An 18688-nucleotide genomic window follows, 5' to 3' on the forward strand; every position below is an offset into this window, starting at 1 on the left:
CCAGGGTAGCGAGACCACAAACAAACACTGCTGATTAGTTCATTGCCCATACACTAGTAGCAGCCTATGTAAAAATGACGGAAAAAATTGCATTTGTCTTTGGAAAACAGAGCAGCGATTGAATCTCCTGTGGTCAACACAAGCACACTTGTGTCTTATGAGGTTCTCCTTGTGTCTACATATCCATATCATTCAGGAAATTCTGGCAGAGGGGCCCATGGACTCAGTCATTTAAATACACCCGCAGGCCTGGCCTGCAAGACTGTATATGGACAGTATTTATCTCATGACTTAGCACCAGTAGTGAATGCTACACACAGTGCTTTGTCCATGTTGTGGTTTTATTATAACAGTAACCTATTCAGAGTATCAAGCTGAGATGATTTTTTTCACAAGTTTGCCTATTTGTTGGTTTGATAATTTTTGAATGTAGTGATGTGCATTCAGCTCCCAAATTTTGAAAGTCCAAGCATACCACCACCATTACATGAGCATCCCAGAGGGCTATTCAAAATAACCTATGCATTGAAACAAATTCACGAAAAATAATGCAATTAACATGTTAACCGGGATGGAAGTTTCAAGTCTCCACTTGAATATGACCAGAATAGGCCAATATCACATCTTAGCTTTTTACAAAGTACAGTAAAACATACACACACAACTAAAACAAAGGGGAAATGCTTATACTGTATGGTTATTTCACAGAACAGGGTCAACATTGACATTATTCTTGACATTGGTGACACCTCTGGTGATGACCTGTTCAGGTGTTAAGCACCTGGTGCATGAACTTGTTCCACACTATGACTACAAGAATTTCCATCAATTATCGGTATACAACTAATAAATGGCAGCCAAACATAATTTCCAATGGCCAGCAGGGGTTGACTCCACCAGTTACAAAAAAGACTGATTGTATGGAGGTCTATGAACAGATGACCTTGTTTTTCACTTTCCTGATGAATGTGTGTTTTCAATAGCTAATTTAAAGTCTACTCTAATCCAGCATGGTTTTCATTTTATAAATTACACTCCCATAGAGTAAAACAGATCACAAAGTAGGGTGTGCTTTAGGGCTTGGCGAACTTGTGATTGACAGGTCGCTACCATGGCAACAATATTGATAATGTAACATAACCATGGTGTAACCTGAGATTCACCAAGTGTATATGTAACTGTTGCTATTTCATAGTGTGGTTTCAGATCATGATAGTTTATTGTAACATTTTTTTCATCTAAAAAGAAACTTTAGACTCAGAATTTCGTGGCACTTAAAGAAACTAAGGAGTTGGATGTTTAGTTTTCTGGTGAGTACAATTTGTTGTAATGGTTTTAGGTTAGATTTTTTTTCGAATTGCTAGTGTTAGCATTATCACAGTTAACCATAGAATGTAAATGCACCGTCTTAACCAAGCTAGCAGCTAGTGCTAGGGTCAGCCCCACCCTCTTGTCCAAATTTTTGGCTCCAAAAATAAAAGATGGCAACAATCAAACAGCTAAATACGAAGCATCAAAACGGCATTCCACAAACCACATGGGTGACATTAGAATGACAATTTTGTTTTTCTTTTTTTTGACTGTCTGGTTAAATCATAAAATAGTCATGGTTGGGTTGCACATGTGGTTTTATAATCCATTTGCTTATTTACACAATAATACTTGAATAAATTAAATTAAATATTTTATTCCACCTCTGGATGAACTAAAATAACTATCTCATAATCTGCAGCTGGACATGAGTACCTACTGTCAATTTAAGTCTGGATGTGAGTTCACCATTTTCTGTAAAAAGAGAAAAAAATCAAAGGAAAAAGTAGAGATAAATCTTATAATTCACATCCTGTTTAAGAAGGCTCATCTTCCAAGTAGGCTGATACGTATCAATAGAGTGGCTAAATTACATGATGTATCTACTGTGTGATCAGTGAACAGTACAGAGTAGAGTTTGGTTGTAGGTCAACATAACTCATGTACAGTAATTCAAGAGTTGTAATCACGACACAATGTCTGGGCACGGTTCCATGTCCTAACAGAGGGGCATTGTAACCACAAGTCATGAAAAAGATTGAAGGGTTTTCACCCATAGAGATGTTGATTACATACAGGGTAAAGAAAAGAGTAAAGGGAGCACTTCAGGATGATCATCTGGAATTTGCACATGTGCCCTGCAGTAGTCATTAGAGGAGAGGAAAGAGAAGAGTAAGAAAGAGCTCAATCTCAATCCAGTAAAATCTCAAATTGACAAAAAGCTGGAAGAGATCATCAGACAAAAATGGGATTGTATTACAAATGTGACCTTTCCTGGTGTTGTCTGCACTGCACAAGGAGAGAAATATGAAAAAAGTCACTTTTTCTGTTTCAGTATTTTAAGGCCATATGAGGAACTTTTTAAGGAACACGGTCTCCACAAGATGGCACAGTAGTACAGCACTGCAGGAATGGTGCGTCACTGATTTTAAGGTGTGAAGATACTGTAAGAGCTCTGGTAGCACAAAAATGAGATAACATCACAAGAAATACTTAGTTTGGCACTATATTTATGTGCAGCATATCCAAGTCTCGATTCATTACATGTGTCATATGTATGTTTAAATAGCAGAGGCCATTCTGTATTGTTGAGCAGCGATTCAGCATCAGAGAAAGTAAGTCAGATATCCTGAATATCTTAAATGATTTTATGGCACATGCACATTATTTATAGGCTTACCTGTGCATCAAATTCACATCATTTGTGCACAGTTCTTTCTGGAAACTGCCTGTAAGAGTTGTGAATTGTGTTATATTTGATAGCATGTACCTCAACAACAGATGGGGTGAGATTGCACTTGAAGAGATTGTAGCTTTAATGTTGTTAGGGTACCAAGTTTCTATCTGTCTGGCTGTAGTCTGCTTGCTAATTAGTCCCAAGAGGGTCCAGAAAAGTTCATGTTAATTTACAGGGATTTTCTTTGCTGGCTTCTGTTTTGTTGCTATGAAGGAATGAATTCCCTGTGAGTAGAAAGTGGTTGAAAATGCTGCCCAACATCTTTATGCAGAAATAACAAAGAGAGTCCACTGTTAGGTGGTCAGAAACATGCAACATATCCTCCAAGTGTCAAAAGTTTCTAATGCTAAATGTAAGAGATTATTTTTGTTTCCATAACAACACTAGTTACTTCCAAAAAATAACCTGATAGAAAAGCCCACAAATGAGTGACTGAAAGACTGATGTGTTGAGCCAGGAGTGATGCAATTAACATGCATGTACTAGCAACAGAAGGGTGAGCTTTAGCTTATACTTTATTGAAAACTTATAACAATGACTTTGCTTTATTATGTATCTCAGTAACTCTCCAAACTCCAATAGAGAGCAGAGTAACATACCCTGCAAAACAGGTTAAAGCAAGGGTCCTACTGTACGTCATTTGATTCCACGTTGCAAGCAACAGAAAAGGAAAGCTCTCCATCATAGTTAGAACACCATTTACTGCTTCATCATCAGCCAAAATCACCCTGATCTAGTCTGTTAACAACACTATCTTAAATCAGTTTCACTTCTCTAAATTTCAGGAACTTTTACTTTGACCGCTTCTTTTAAAGCACGAACAAAGCTTTCTTTTTTGGGGGAAATATCACCTCATTTGACAGTTATCTTCAAGGTGTCTGAAACAACCTTTTAAATCAAGGCTTCTTGGGCCTAAAACATACAGTATGTACCCAAACTTGTTTTTCACCTTCCACTTTAACTCTTCTCCTGATCCGTTTACAGATTATTGCTGGGGAATTTCCCCCATTAGTGAAATATAACCTCCACTATAGCAACCTGAACTAGATGTTACAATATGGATCACACATGAATGGTGAATAGTTCGTTGAGCCTAGCACCCTAAATTCAATGTGCTCTGAATGCTTGGTTGCACTTACTTTCTGTTATGATTTCAATTATGTACACATTCATAACAGTTGTCTTTCTGTAACAACCAGGGTATATATAAATTATCATGAAAAGGCGACTATGTGTTTCATAATAGAGTCTCCTCTGTCAATATGCCATCCATCCATCCATCCATCTTCTTGCCGCTTATCCGGGGTCGGGTCGCGGGGGCAGCAGCCTAAGCAGGGAAACCCAGACTTCCCTGTCCCCAGCCACTTCGTCCAGCTCTTCCGGGGGGATCCTGAGGCGTTCCCAGGCCAGCCGAGAGACATAGTCTCTCCAGCGTGTCCTGGGTCTTCCCCGGGGTCTCATACCGGTGAGACGTGCCCTGAACACCTCACCAGGGAGGCGTCCGGGAGGCATCCTAACTTGATGCCCGAGCCACCTCATCTGGCTCCTCTCAACACGGAGGAGCAGCGGGTCTACTCCGAGCTCTTCCTGGATGACCGAGGTTCTCACTCTATCTCTAAGGGAGAGCCTAGCCACCCTACGGAGGAAACTCATTTCGGCCGCTTGTACCGCGATCTTGTTCTTTCGGTCACTACCCACTGTCGACTGGTAAATTGAGAGCTTTGCCTTTCAGCTCAGCTTCCTCTTCACCACGACGGATCTGTGCAGAGCCTGCAATACTGCAGATGCCGCACCGATCCGCCTGTCGATCTCCCACTCCATCCTTTCCTCACTCGTGAACAAGACCCCAAGGTACTTGACCTCCTCCACTTGGGGCAGGATCTCATCCCCAACCCGTAGAGTGCACTCCACCCTTTTCCGGTTGAGGACCATGGACTTGGATTTGGAGGTGCTGATTCTCATCCCGGCTGTTTCACACTCGGCAGCGAATTGATCCAGTGAAAGTTGGAGGTCACAGTCTGATGAAGCCAACAGGACTACATCATCCGCAAAAAGCAGTGACCCAATCCTGACCCCCTCAACGCCCTGAGGGGGTCCTGTCCATAAAGGTTATGAATAGGATCAGTGACAAAGAGCAGCCCTGGCGGAGTCCAACCCCCACTGGAAACGAGTCCGACTTCTTACCGGCTATGCAGACCAAGCTCTTAAGGTCAAATGCCTTCTCTAAGTCCACAAAACACATGTGGACTGGTTGAGCAAACTCCCATGCACCCTCAAGGATCCTGCAGAGGGTGTAGGTCCACAGTTCCACGACCCGGACGAAAACCACATTGCTCCTCCTGAATCCGAGGTTCGACTATCCGACGGACCCTCCTCTCCAGTACCCCCGAATAGACCTTACCAGGGAGGAGTGTGATCCCCCTGTAGTTGGAACACACCCTCCTGCCAGCTGCCTCCAGACTCCCATAGGCCAAAAAGGCCCTATAGGACTGCTTCTTCAGCTTGATGGCATCCCTCACCGCCAGTGTCCACCAGCGGGTTCGGGGATTGCCACCGCGACAGGCATCGACCACCTTACAGCCACAGCACCGGTCGGACGCCTTGACAATGGAGGCACGGAACATGGCCCACTCAATGTCCCCCACATCCCCCGGTACATGGTCGAAGCTCTCCCGCAGGTGGGAGTTGAAACTCTCTCTGACAGTAGACTCTGCCAGACGTTCCCAGCAGACCCTCACAATAGGTTTGGGCATCTGACCGGCATCCTCCCCCACCATCGGAGCCAACTCACCACCAGGTGGCCCGAGTGTCCAAGACTTGCGGCCAAGTCTTGGACACTCGGGCTACACTCACGACTACAAAGTCAATCATCAAACTGCAGCCTAGGGTGTCCTGGTGCCAAGTGCACATGTGGACACCCTTATGCTTGAACATGCTTAACCCTAACCCTAACCCTAACCCTAACCCTCAGGTTCAGATAGGGGGGGCCGTTCCTCCCAATCACAACCTTTCAGGTCTCACTGTCGCTGCCGACGTGAGCGTTGAAGTCCCCCAGCAGAACGAGGGAATCCCCAGAGGGAGTACATTCCAGCACCCCCTCCAAGGAGTCCAGAAAGGGTGGATACTCTGAACTGTTGTTCGGACCATAGGCACATACAACAGTCAGGATCCGTCCCCCCACCCGAAGGCAGAGGGAGACTACCCTTTCATCCACTGGGGTAAACTCCAACATACAGGCACCAAGCCGGGGGGCAATAAGTATTGCCACCCCTGCCCAGCACCTCTCACCATCGGCAACTACAGAGTGGACGAGAGTCCAACGCCTCTCGAGAAAACTGGTTCCAGAGCCCTTGCTGTGCGTCGAGGTGAGGCCGACTATATCTAGCCAGAACTTCTCAACCTCGTGCACCAGCTCAGGCTCCTTCCACACCAGAGAGGTGACGTTCCACGTCCCTAGAGCTAGCTTCTGCAGCCGAGGGTCGGACCGCCAGGGTCCGCGCCTTCCAGGGGCATACAGCCCCTGACAACTGAGCTCTTGGGGTCATTAGGACACGCAAACCCCTCCACCACGATAAGGTAGTAGCTCAGGGAGGGGTCTGTCAACCAGCGAACCTGGTCCCCTCTCATTCCTCCAATCTTCTGTGGATTGACTATGTTTCCTCTCACCAAGTACCAATGTCAGTTCAGGTCAAGTCAATTTTTTAAAATTTGCGTCAAATCACAACAGAAGATCACCTATCAGAGCAGACTTTACATGGCAGTTTAAGTTTTCCAGAGCCGAAGAACCCAATCAGGTCCTCTAATCACTGCTCCTTTAGCACCACATGTGCCATGTATTTGACATGTATCAGTTAATGTTAAAATTAGGTGTTAATACAGAAGCCATTCTCACTGAATTGGCCTTTTTTTTAACTTATTTTACTTGTCATAGCACAAAGGAAGGAAGAGCACAGCTGGAACTAATTCTGTTAACATTGTCTTAACGATGGCGATCCCCAAAGGCCAGGATGTTGAGCAAGCACGCACAATAAGGAATGGAGCTGTCATTCATTTATTACTTACACCTGTTCTCTTCCTACCAAGATATATCAAAATGTCTGCTGTGAAAAAGGCTTATTTGTAATTAGTTATATTACAACAAACCAGGTGGCACACTGTGAACCTTCCTGGGGCTTTTGTGGTCCCCGGGGACCTGAGACCCCAGCACAGTAGTTCACTTTGTCTTGTTGGTAATCCAGCCATAAAAAAACGCCTATAATCCATAAATTCAGAAAATTGTGAAAAATGTCACTATTATCAATTTTAATTCAATGTGACGTCTTCATATTGTTTCTTTTGTCTGGCACACAGTCCAAAAATCAACAATGTTCAGTTTTCTATCACAGAAAGAAAGACAAAGAAAAGAAACAAATCCATATGTTTAGCATGTTTCCCTGAAAAAGTAATTAAAAAGATTAAATAATGAATTTATTGATCTGTAGCCTCTCCTTTACAGGTGACTAAATTACCTTGAAAATTACATTTCAAAAAATACTATTGACATATATTGACATTTGCAAAAGATCATTAGAATAGCAACTGTGAATTTTGTTAATTTTGTGTTTAATCTTTTACTTGGGAGGGGTATGCAGGGAGCATTGGAGATGTGGGTGGGCTAGTTGTGGATCAGAATTTGTATAATTAGGCTGTGGTGGGAAGAGGACAAGTGATAATACTGAATATGGAAGTAATTAAGGTGCTTACCAGTAGATATTGTAGCTTAGAGAAAGTTTTCAGTGATCTAGAGGGAAATGATGAACAGGTTGAGTCCAGTGCCTTCTCCCTAATATATGCTTAGGAAGCTTCAGGCTCCCTATGACCCTGAACAGAATAAACAGTTTAGAGGATGGATGGATGGATGGATGAGTGTAGCACATACGGAAGAAGTATGAAGTTGCTCAAAATGGAAATTCATTGGTAAGATACTTCAAAACTTTAGTTAAAGGGGAACTGCTCTGATTTTACACATCAAAGGCTGTTTACAGGTCATATGGAGTGCAACTACATATGTGAAAAAGTTATATAAAGCCCTTTGTTGCTCCAGAGGGAGCTGTGTGTCTGGTAAATTTATCAGCAGAAAATATGGGGGTGTGGAGTTAAAAAGAAGTGAGGTTGCAAGACATCAGCATCCCACTCTGAATCTCTACTTTAGGCTAGCAGCTCAAGGCTACTTTAGCCTATAGCCTACTGTCTTAACATACCAGAATCTCTAACTGAACTGTCCATAGTTGAGTTGCATTGTGGGTAATGTAGGTGCCATATTTTTTCAAAATAAAAAAGGAATCCATACATTAAAAAAGCTACGATATTGCTGGTTCTGGTGCATCAATTTTGAGACAGTCTCAAAAAGTCCACTGTAAGACTGACAATACTGAGTGCAATGCTGAATTTTTGCAGTTCTCTTTTATAAGTGTTGTTCGTAGTGACGTTCATCTTTGGTAGTAAAATTCCAGTAAAAGAATATACCCATAAATGTTTGCTCTCTGATGTTTGCTACTCAGGTCTTCAAAGGAAAATAGAAAACAATTTATGAAATTATTGGGGGGAAAAAGACAGAATGTTTTTAAAGATCTACCTGGAGATTAGCTTCAAGAGAGTGAATTTCTAATGAAGATTTGAATTGGACTTTTGAAAAATATAAAATAACAAACAAAAACGTAACATGTTTTCAAGATAACATACAATATAATTTTATAATATAATAACAATTAGTATATGCCCAGAAACGCAGCCTTTAATATTATTAAAGGCTGCGTTTCAGGGCATATACAGTAGGAAGCACAGATCTGATTTTGACATTTAAAGTTATGTTGTGAAATATTAAGCATCGGAAAATCTGTTTCTTTTTTTTTCAGCTCTACCAGATAATCCATGTGAATATGTCAAAATAAGAAAGAAATGATGGGAGGCAATAAGTATAGAACGTTTATTTGTTTCAAGTGGGAGTCTGCAATGAATGCATTTTTTATTATTATTATTATTACAAGAGGATAAATCAAGACTTCAGTGTTAAAAAAGGTCGGGTTAGATCATGTTAGTGATAAAGCATTAGAGCCATTTTTAGACTGGTGTAATAAAGTGTGGCAGGAGGGCAGATTGCCCAGAATTTGGAAGCCAGTAAGGCTATTAATTATAGGTGGACTGCTCTTCTGAAATCGCATCTTTGTGATCTTTGTGAAGTAATGGAACATATGACAACGAAAAGACTTACAGAGCCTGGAACTGAATCATGTCTTTAAGTGGGGTCACGAAATGGAAGGTCACCATGGAAATGGAGATAAATAGAAGACAAATTGGGAAATGGTTGCAGCTGTGTTTATGACGTGGATGAAAATTAGGATTTATATGGGTTAGTTATTTATCAAAAAGAAACTATTCAGAACTGATTATATTCACCTGGACATGAGATTTTTATTCTGGTCACCCTGTTCAGGAAAGAATATGAAGAATTTTGATTGCTAATGTTAAATATAGTTGACCAGAGAGAGGTCCTGTGGTTCAAGTAACATTCCTGCCAGTTCTGGAAACAGGGGTAGTATACCTCATCCCTCTTAAACTATGACATTTTGGAAACACTGCAGTGCAGAAACAATACAATAATTTAAATTATCTTCTTTCTTGATCAGAATTACAATTAAATTGTGTAAGAGCTGTGTCTTCTCTTGTAGCAGTCTTATGACATTGAACTGGTGAACCTGGAGAAGTATCAACTGTTTAACTAAATAAACTAATAAATATAAAATAGTCCACAACGATTTCACTCTTTACTCCTGCTAGAGTAACATTTGATGAATAAAGTGCTCAACTCTCCTTTTTAATGATTTTATATTAAAACTATATATTTGTACGCCATTTTTTCAGTAGGAATCAGTGGTCTTGGATAGGGAAGTGAGAAAGTATACTCTGTGATGGTTGTCTTCATTTGTTTGTTGATGATAAGGAAAGTATAGAGCAACACCAGATTTATTCTGTGGAGTGATGCATTGATTCAGTTGTTAAAGCTGTATTAACCAAACAAAAAGTGATAGTAAAGTTAGATCAAGAAGAAGGAGGTCAGGTCTTCATCTGGATGGCCCACACAGTTTCTAGAAATGCAACAACTAAAAGAGTGTTATAATATCTACCAGGAAATCTGTGATTGATGCAGAATAACTTTTGCCTCGCAACCTTAACCAGTCCCTGTGCTGCAGAAGGGTTACAAGAGCAGGCCAGTGATTTTATGCACATGCATGTCAATATGTCAGTCAGTCATGAAAATGATTTACTAGAGGACCACAGTAAATCTGGGTCATGTAAAAGTGATGTGACAAATAAAGCTCAGAGCCTCAAGTGCTGTCAATAAGGTAAATACAGTGTGTGTCTTTGTGAATATTACAAAGCACAGCAAATGACAGGTGGAGTCAGTATATTTCTACTCACCCTAATAATGACTGCAGGCCATTTGGCCAACATCCACACACCTAAAAAGTGTTAGGAGGTACAGTAATTGCCACTGACTAGCCACAAATTATGGCAATTACATAGCTAGCATTTAGGAAATATGAACAGACAACACGTTGTTTCTCCACAGTTCTTAGAGCTGGAGAAGTATTGCAATTCACTAGAGAGCAAGCTGTTCATAAAATTACTGTGCCAAGGCATGGCTTTTTACAGCCTTTGCTTAACAAAGAGCAGACTGGACTCAAAGTGCAGGCATCATGAGACCTGATGGATGTTACAGTAGGTGCTTTTCATTTGTATAGCCATCACTACAAGAAAGAGTAAGCCTCAGCTTCACCTCCTGAATAAGCTGAACAGGCACATGCCATGCTGTCCTACACTGACTGACACATAACTTGACCAAAGGTAACAACAGAAAACAATGTATTAGTTTTCAGTACACACTAGGTGGTATTTCTGAACCCATTATCTACTACGACTTCTGCATAACACTGACACAGTATTACCTTATCTGATATTTAGTTGATTCCAGTATGACAAAGCAGTACAGTAGTGCTCTAGCATTCCAGCGATTAGTGTTACTATTGCCCATATTGGGTGTGTTGGTGTGACTACAAACACACTTTGAGCCTCTTTGTCTATGTGGACAGTCTGTCCTTTATATATAGTCTAGTTCAACACAGCAGATGGCACTGAGGTTGGACTCAGGCCTGAGCATGTTAGTTTATGTATTTGCTTCTCTTGGTTTTCAAGTGTTGGTCTTTATTATAGGGAAAATTTAGAATATTAATTAATGCAAATATAAGTCATTAACTGATTAATTGAATAGTTGGCCACTATTTTAATACAAACAAACATTTGCTACCTCACTCTTCTCAAATGTGCAAATTTTATACTTTTCTTTGTCATTCATGATAGTAATCTGAATGTCTTTTGGTTATGGGTTAAGACATTTGAAGATGTCAACTTCAGCTGTGGGGAATTTTAATGGCTGTTCTTAAATATTTACAGATATTTTATAGACCAAACGTACAGCACTGTATTGCTGCCACACCAGAAAAAAAAACGGATCAGTATCATAACATAAAACATAAAACTTTTCACGATATAATGTGATAGTTTCTTGTTATAACATAAAATAATATGAAGTTTTATGTTATAACAAGAAACTATCACATTATAATATGAAAAGTTTTATGTTATTACAAGAAACTATCACGTTATAACATGATACTGATCCGTTTTTTTTTCTTGTGTGGCAGCAATACGTTTCCGTACAAACGAGTAATTGATTAATCAAGAAAATAAACGACAGAACAATTGAGAATGAAAGTAATTGTTAGTTGCAACCCTAGTGTAAAGAACGGAGTCCTGTTAATGAAGAGACTGATTTGATTTTTCCTAAAAAACACTGCAACTTGTACATGATGGTATACAACTAGTTTTCTGTTGGTTTCCTTTTCTAACCTTACTCAGTTGTTAACATCTCAAGTGAGCTCCTAAGTCTAAGTGCCCGCTCATACCAGAAATTGGCCCCAGGAAATTTGCGTGTCGTCATAAAATAAGTGATGCTGAATGGCACAAGTCTATGTTTTGAAGGTTGAAAAAACTTGCAAGTGAATCCACTGATAGTAGGGATTCAATTTAAATGAATTGATTTCGGTCTGAAATGTATAAATACCGGTGTGACTGAGCCCTAACTTATTTCAATCAGGAGAGACAAGTGATAGAAAGATATTTATTGTGAATTTATGAGAGAACAAAGTCTTAGTAAATGTACAAAGTCTCTGGCGCCTGGTGGTGGTGATTGCTGATGAGTCTATATGAGAAGATGGCAGAATTGAAAATGGCGAATGGCAGAGATGGGGAGTTGGTGGCAGAACTGAAGCAGAGAGAGAGAGGCATATTTAAACAGACCACGATGAGATCATAGGCTAAGGCTATTGGTTGCCGAGATTGACAGCTGACTGACAACTCAATTAAGATCACGCCCCTTGGACATGACAAACTAGGAACAAGAAGAGTGTGCGTGAAAGAAGGCAGGAAAATTACTCCCGATGCCTGTATGTTTTAGAGTCTTCCTGACTGAACTTTAGCTAAGCTTCATTTGTATGATTCAGTCTATATTGGCATGCCATTCCACCTAACCTCTACTGCTGAGTTAAATATCAGTCACATTCATACCCTTTGCTTCAGCAGAGGAATGTTGGCACATGTTTTTATGCCCAAAAGCACAGAGATCAAGGCTTTAAGCATCACTAAAGGCTTGGTAAGATAAGCCTTTGTTTTCAGTACATCCAGGCTTCATCATGGAGGGCTGGTTTGGTTTTGCTCCTCAGAGCAGCGCAACAAATTCTTGGACACAACTGCAGTTCTCTTGCTAGGCCACACATTGTACTGCTGTATACAGAGGAGGCTCACATCAGATCAAGAGCCATTTTCTGAGAGGTTGATTAAGATGTTATGTTCTATGTATTTGCCCATAGAAGAAGGCTGTAGAGTGTTCACTGGCCAGTCGCACTGCGGGGCTTGCAGTCTTCTGGCATATTCAGCTGGCACAAAATGAGGGCTAACAAAATGACGACAGAGACTGCAGAGAGGGCTTCGAGTTGGTAAAGAAATTATATCTGCACAACATATATCTCTGAGATTGTAACATTCATGCACATATACCACCAGGAGGCAACAATAAACCGATGCGACCATTTCAGTTGCAGTTTGCAGTCAAAAAATGCTTGCCAGGTGATTGGATGAACCATCTGTCCATCTTTGTTCATCACTGTCTTACCTAACGAGGTTACTGTATTCGTTATATCACAAGATCACACAAAATGCTCAGTGGATGCTGAATGGCATGAACCACTGATGGTTCGGGCACAAGCACATTACATGTAGCATGATCTTGTGGTGTCATGAATCCAGATGTCTTTCAAAGTACATTGATTTTAGGTGTTTATCCTCATTAGATGACTACTAGGATGCTTTCCTGTGGATTGTTACATATTTTTAGCCTTAGGGTTGGTAATGTCAGTCTGTCAGTTGATCCACTGGTCACTCCTTCCACCACTTTACAAAATACATTTAGCCATGAAATTGTGTGTGGACATTCATGGTTCCCAAACAGTTAATTCTACCCACTTTAATGATTGGTCCCCTAACATTTTGTAGAGCATCAGCAATAAGTTCACATTCATGTAGAGTGAATTTGAATAACTTTGGAGTTCCCCAGACCTTTCATCTAGTGCCACCAACATGCCCAAAATCAAATCATTTTTTCAAAACTAAGGACATTCCTATCAGTAATTATGTACCATATGTTCTTTGTGATAAGTGATAATAATATAATTACTAAATGCTAACACACTGAACTGTATGGTAAACATTATACCAGCTTAGCTACAGCATTTTATGAGCATGTTAGCATGCTATTGTTAGCATTTTGCTCAAGGCATCACTGTGTGTGTGTGTGTGTGTGTGTGTGTGTGTGTGTGTGTGTGTGTGTGTGTCTGTGTGTGTGTGTCTGTGTGTGTGTGTGTGTGTGTATGTGTGTGTGTGTGTGTGTGTGTGTGTGTCTTTCATTGGCCTGGCTGCAACTGGACCTGTATCTAACAAGTCCAGTTTCTAGATAGATAAAACTACACTAAGCGATAGCAGAGAGAATCAAAGAAAGGCTCGACAACATTATATAATGGATGTCAGTCGGGTCAAGGGACGGTTTTGTGTGGAGAACAGTGGCTCTAACTGACTCGAAGACAGATGGTTCACAGCCAGATGTCAGGGAGGGGTTGATAATATCAGTCAGGAAGTAGAGCAGATCAGCAGCAACCGTCCGGGAGAGAGAGAAGGGAGTGGGTTCAAGAGGGCAGAAGTTAAGTCTGCTCATGGGAATTTTTTTTTGGACTTCATTTAGGATGGGTTAAGGGAGACATTAAGCTCATGTTAGAGGGGTCAGAGGAGGAGACAGTGACCAGAGGGCAGCCTGGAGGATGAGCCTCAGCTGTCATCACTCTTTTTGTAAAGTGAACAGAGGGAGGAGTAAGGGGAGCAGTGCTGAGATGAGAGGAGAGGATAGAGACAAGCTTCTGTGGGTCAGAGGCAAAGGGCTGGAACGTAAAGCCCGTAAATGGCAGATTTGCAAGCAGATAGAGGCAGAGCGAGAGGAGATGAGTTCCTAAAACTCCTTCACGAAAAACAGACTTTTGGAATTTTCTCCCAACTGCCATTTGAGTCACCAGGCAGTTTACAGCCAAGGAGCAAGTGGGAGGAGACACAAAATATTTGAGGAGAGGGGAGAAGGTCCAGGGAGGGGAACTGAGGACATGAGGAGGCAGAGAAATCAGAATATATACCTAAAGGTGATGGTGTGAGGAAACCACTTTAGAAGGGCTCTTATAGAGAGGAATAGAGAGGCGTGCAAATGTTGAACAACATGCTCAGAGGCTAGTGACATGAGCAGACATATTTATTCTCTTTTTAAATGTCTTAATGATTCAGGAGGACTAGAAATAGACAGGCGCGGTGGAACATGCCAGAGATTATAGATATTTATTGTTTCAGAACTGTCATCATAGGGCCAAGAATTTCTATTTGTGCCTACAGTTGTTTGTGAACTACTTACATAATTTAAAAATGCCCTCAATCCCTTTTCCTTATTAGATATTGGATGTCTTGATACTGATGATAAATCTGATGTTGGCCCCAGCTTAAATCTTACATCTATGGACAAAGCTCCTCTGACGTTTCCAAAATTACATTCATTACAGCAACCTCTTTGAGATATATTATCACAGACTGAAGCTAGACAAGCCTTTTACCAATCCATGCTTATGAATCTGGTGGTAATTTACTGATATTTATCGTTTAAGTGAACATGGAACAATCCTGTCACCTGTAGGACACTATACACCCGGAGATATCTTTGTATTTTGTGTTTTATTTCCTTCACACTCAGTTTCTCTGTATCTTATCACATCTCATTGTTTGCAGTTTGGTTGTGTCTGTTCACCTTTTTTTCCTTTTTTGCACAATGTTACATCTCGCGAACCCTGTTAAATACGATGTCACCCATGATTTTTTACTAAAGCCATCCCAAAAGTTGACCATTTCTGCACCAAAAAATACACAAAATTATTTTTGTAAATTTGGTTTCTGTTTTCTGCATGTTCCTCATAATCCTGGCAGCAGCCTCAGTCTTATTCCTTTACCCGCCTTCACTGAGTCATTTTGGAGAGTGTGGTACAAACAACCTATGTGGTTGTTTAATTTGGAGGACTTGTTGGTCTGCTGCATTGCTTAATGTGAATTATTAGTCTTCATAGTAGATGTTGTCCTTATGCATTTTGACTTTTACTATATGTGTAAATATTATATATGAAACTGTATATTGTCTTCTTTTCAGTGTCACATGTATGAACTTCTCTGCATTTATTGTACTTGGTCACAGTTTAATGTGATTCTGTGAGCCTTACATACTGTATGCACAGCGTGTCTGGAAGATGTCCTTCTACAAGTTTACAGCTTCACTTCAATGGTTTTCAGTGAAAGGCTTGTTCACATTTTCTTCTGATCTTTGTATAATACACTGTTCATAGTAAATACTGTTACTAATATATAATCCAGTTAAATTACATGATTATAGTTTTGCCCTGTTTAAATTGGGAATTGAATGTCATGGGAGATACAGTGTTGGCCGGATTATCTACTGATTTATCTAATCATTTAACTCTGAGTGAAGATAATCTCTGCATTTACAGTTTGTGTTCATTCCTTGTATTTTCGTTAATTGACCCATGTGTGAATTTTCTCCCAGATAGTAAATTTCCACTGTTATCAGTTTATGGTTGTTATGGCTCAGCACCACTTTGTGACAAAACAGTCTTGACAAAAACCCCTGTCCTCACTGCTCACCAGTTTGTTCTCAAAATCTTACTTAAAGTTACTTTCTGATTTATATGAATAATTAAACAGAGATTATATCTCCTTTTTTATTTTGTTTTACCAGCTATTTTCCCATCCTGTAACTTAGTCTTTTTTTTATTATTATTATTATTGGCAACAACTCCTACAACATGACAGTCACAAGGCATGATTTCAGCAGAACTCTCCCTTCTCAGCAGTGGATTTTTTATTTATGTTCATCTCTCAAACAAACTCCCACTGTTGCTTAAATCAATCCACAAAAGCATACCTCTGTGACTTCAAGACGTTTTTCACACAGTGATGTAAATAAAGCTAAAAAAAAAAAAAAAAACATGGGAAAAAAAATCATCAGCCACACGGTACTGTAATGGTAAATGTCTGATGTACTGAAAGCCTTATTACTGTATTTACATGTTAAAAATATTCATAACCCATGAATATAACAGAATGGTAACAGGCTGGCCTGGTGGTTAGAAACATCATCATGTTACTTTTCTCCTCTGAAAAAAACAAATATTTCAAACACGTTCATAACACCTACTCACTTTTTATGCAGTGCTTGAGGTTTGCCAAAACTTCATTGCATAAATATTGCATAAAACAAAAGTAATCTGTATGATAAATGTGCGATTAAACTGTTTAAAGACTGAAAAATGCAAATAAGCAAACAAAAGGAAACCCCATGTATGTGGGGACTATGACAGACCCATCAGCAGGAATTTGGGGTCAGTTGGGGTCTATACACTAATTAGAGGAGACTCTGTACATCACACATAGGGGTTGTACAGATTCAGTCAGTAATTTAATTCCGAATTATTCTTGCCCCAGCAGCTACATTGTATACCGGGGACAAACACTTTTTATGTCGTGATTTTGAAAACTGTGGATAGAAGCAATGATTTCGGACATTGTTCTATTTCAAGCTGCAAATCATTTGGTGCAGCTTTATCATGAAAGAATAAGACAGATCATGGCAATGTTTATGGCAACAGGAGTCCATCGTCTACGAACATTCCCATCCCAATCACATTGTAAGCACTTATGACACGAGCACCCAAAAACACATTTACTACACCATGAAAAATTTGCATAAGTTGTTTTATTCATAGTTATTATCCTTTTTATATTTCTTTTTAAATTGTTTTGTCTTTTGTCGAAGTGGACATCCCGTAAAGTCAAGCCTGAAGCCCTTAGCTGAGTTGTTTGCGCTCTCGTAACTGAAAAGAAAGGGTAAGAGGAGGAGCGGAGTGGGGTTTTCCTCCTTCTCTTTCTCTCGCTCTCTCTTTATCTCACGTACAGTATCCCAACTCAACCTTTATTTTCATTTGCTTGAACAAAGAGTGTACCTTACAGTATATTTACACATCATACTGACTCACTGTTTACAATTTCCACTTAGATAATGCAAGGAAGCTTGAACGTTCCCGGTTTGTTTCTTCGTTTTTATATTTTTCTACAGTCTTGTTCTCCTTTGATCCACTATCTCATCTCATGCTAGCTTTCAAGTGAGGTTTTCCTTCTCATCATTGCAATCATCATCACCACTATCATCATCATCTTTTTTTTTTATCATCATAACATTATCATCACTGTTATATATTGATATAACTTTTTCAATAGATTCCTCTCTGACAACTGTACAATCGTACACAGTGTTTGACTTTTATATATATTTTTGGGAATATATTATTTAAACCTAAGAAAAGAGGAACATAATCCCAAAGAAAATATATTAGTATCCCAAAGTAACAAAATCATGCATGTTTTAATGTATTTGTCCATAAAAACAAAACAGAACAAAAAATTAACAGAATCGATGGGATCTGGTTTTATTTACAAACTGATCTTGGCACTGTTTTTGTCGTCTCTTGCTGGAAACTGGAATGATCATAAAGAATACTTTTGACTCTACCAAACATAACACTCTCCTGGTATTATAAGTCATTGACCTGCTATAAAAAGCAGGTTTGAGAGACATAATCTTTTTTTTTTTAAAGCACAAAAAAGATAAAGGAAAGAGAGGAAAAGAACAACATTAGAGAGTAAGTTGGGGAAAAACAGAAATAGTGTGTAGAAAACATATTTCACTTCAGTTTTAGACTGTGGCAGTTTCCTCTTTTTTAGGCAGAAACCCTGTGACATCATGTCGACTGACAATGTTTTTTTTTTCTTCCCAGAAATACAGGCTCTCCCTATGTCTCATCCGGTGCACTCACTATTTACCATTGTTAGGGTGAAAATCCAAAACGAGAACATCGATTTTTTTTTTTGTCAAAATTCTTCTTGTAAAGCAGCATTAATTTTCTCAGGCAAACAAAATAAAGGAGACAAAAGTAACCAAAAACCACCAGTAAAGACCTACTACTCAGTCTCAGGTTTGGCAGGCAGGTAGGGGTAGCTGTCTAAAATTTCCAGTGTTGTCTTGTCAAACAAGGGCTTGACTGTTGATCCAAAGATCTTGTGTGTGAGCAAACATAAGGATGTGTGTCCATGTGTGTGTGTGTGTGTATGTGTGAGTGTGTG

This window comes from Scomber japonicus, chromosome 19, assembly GCF_027409825.1.
Source record: "Scomber japonicus isolate fScoJap1 chromosome 19, fScoJap1.pri, whole genome shotgun sequence".
Taxonomy (NCBI): domain Eukaryota; kingdom Metazoa; phylum Chordata; class Actinopteri; order Scombriformes; family Scombridae; genus Scomber; species Scomber japonicus.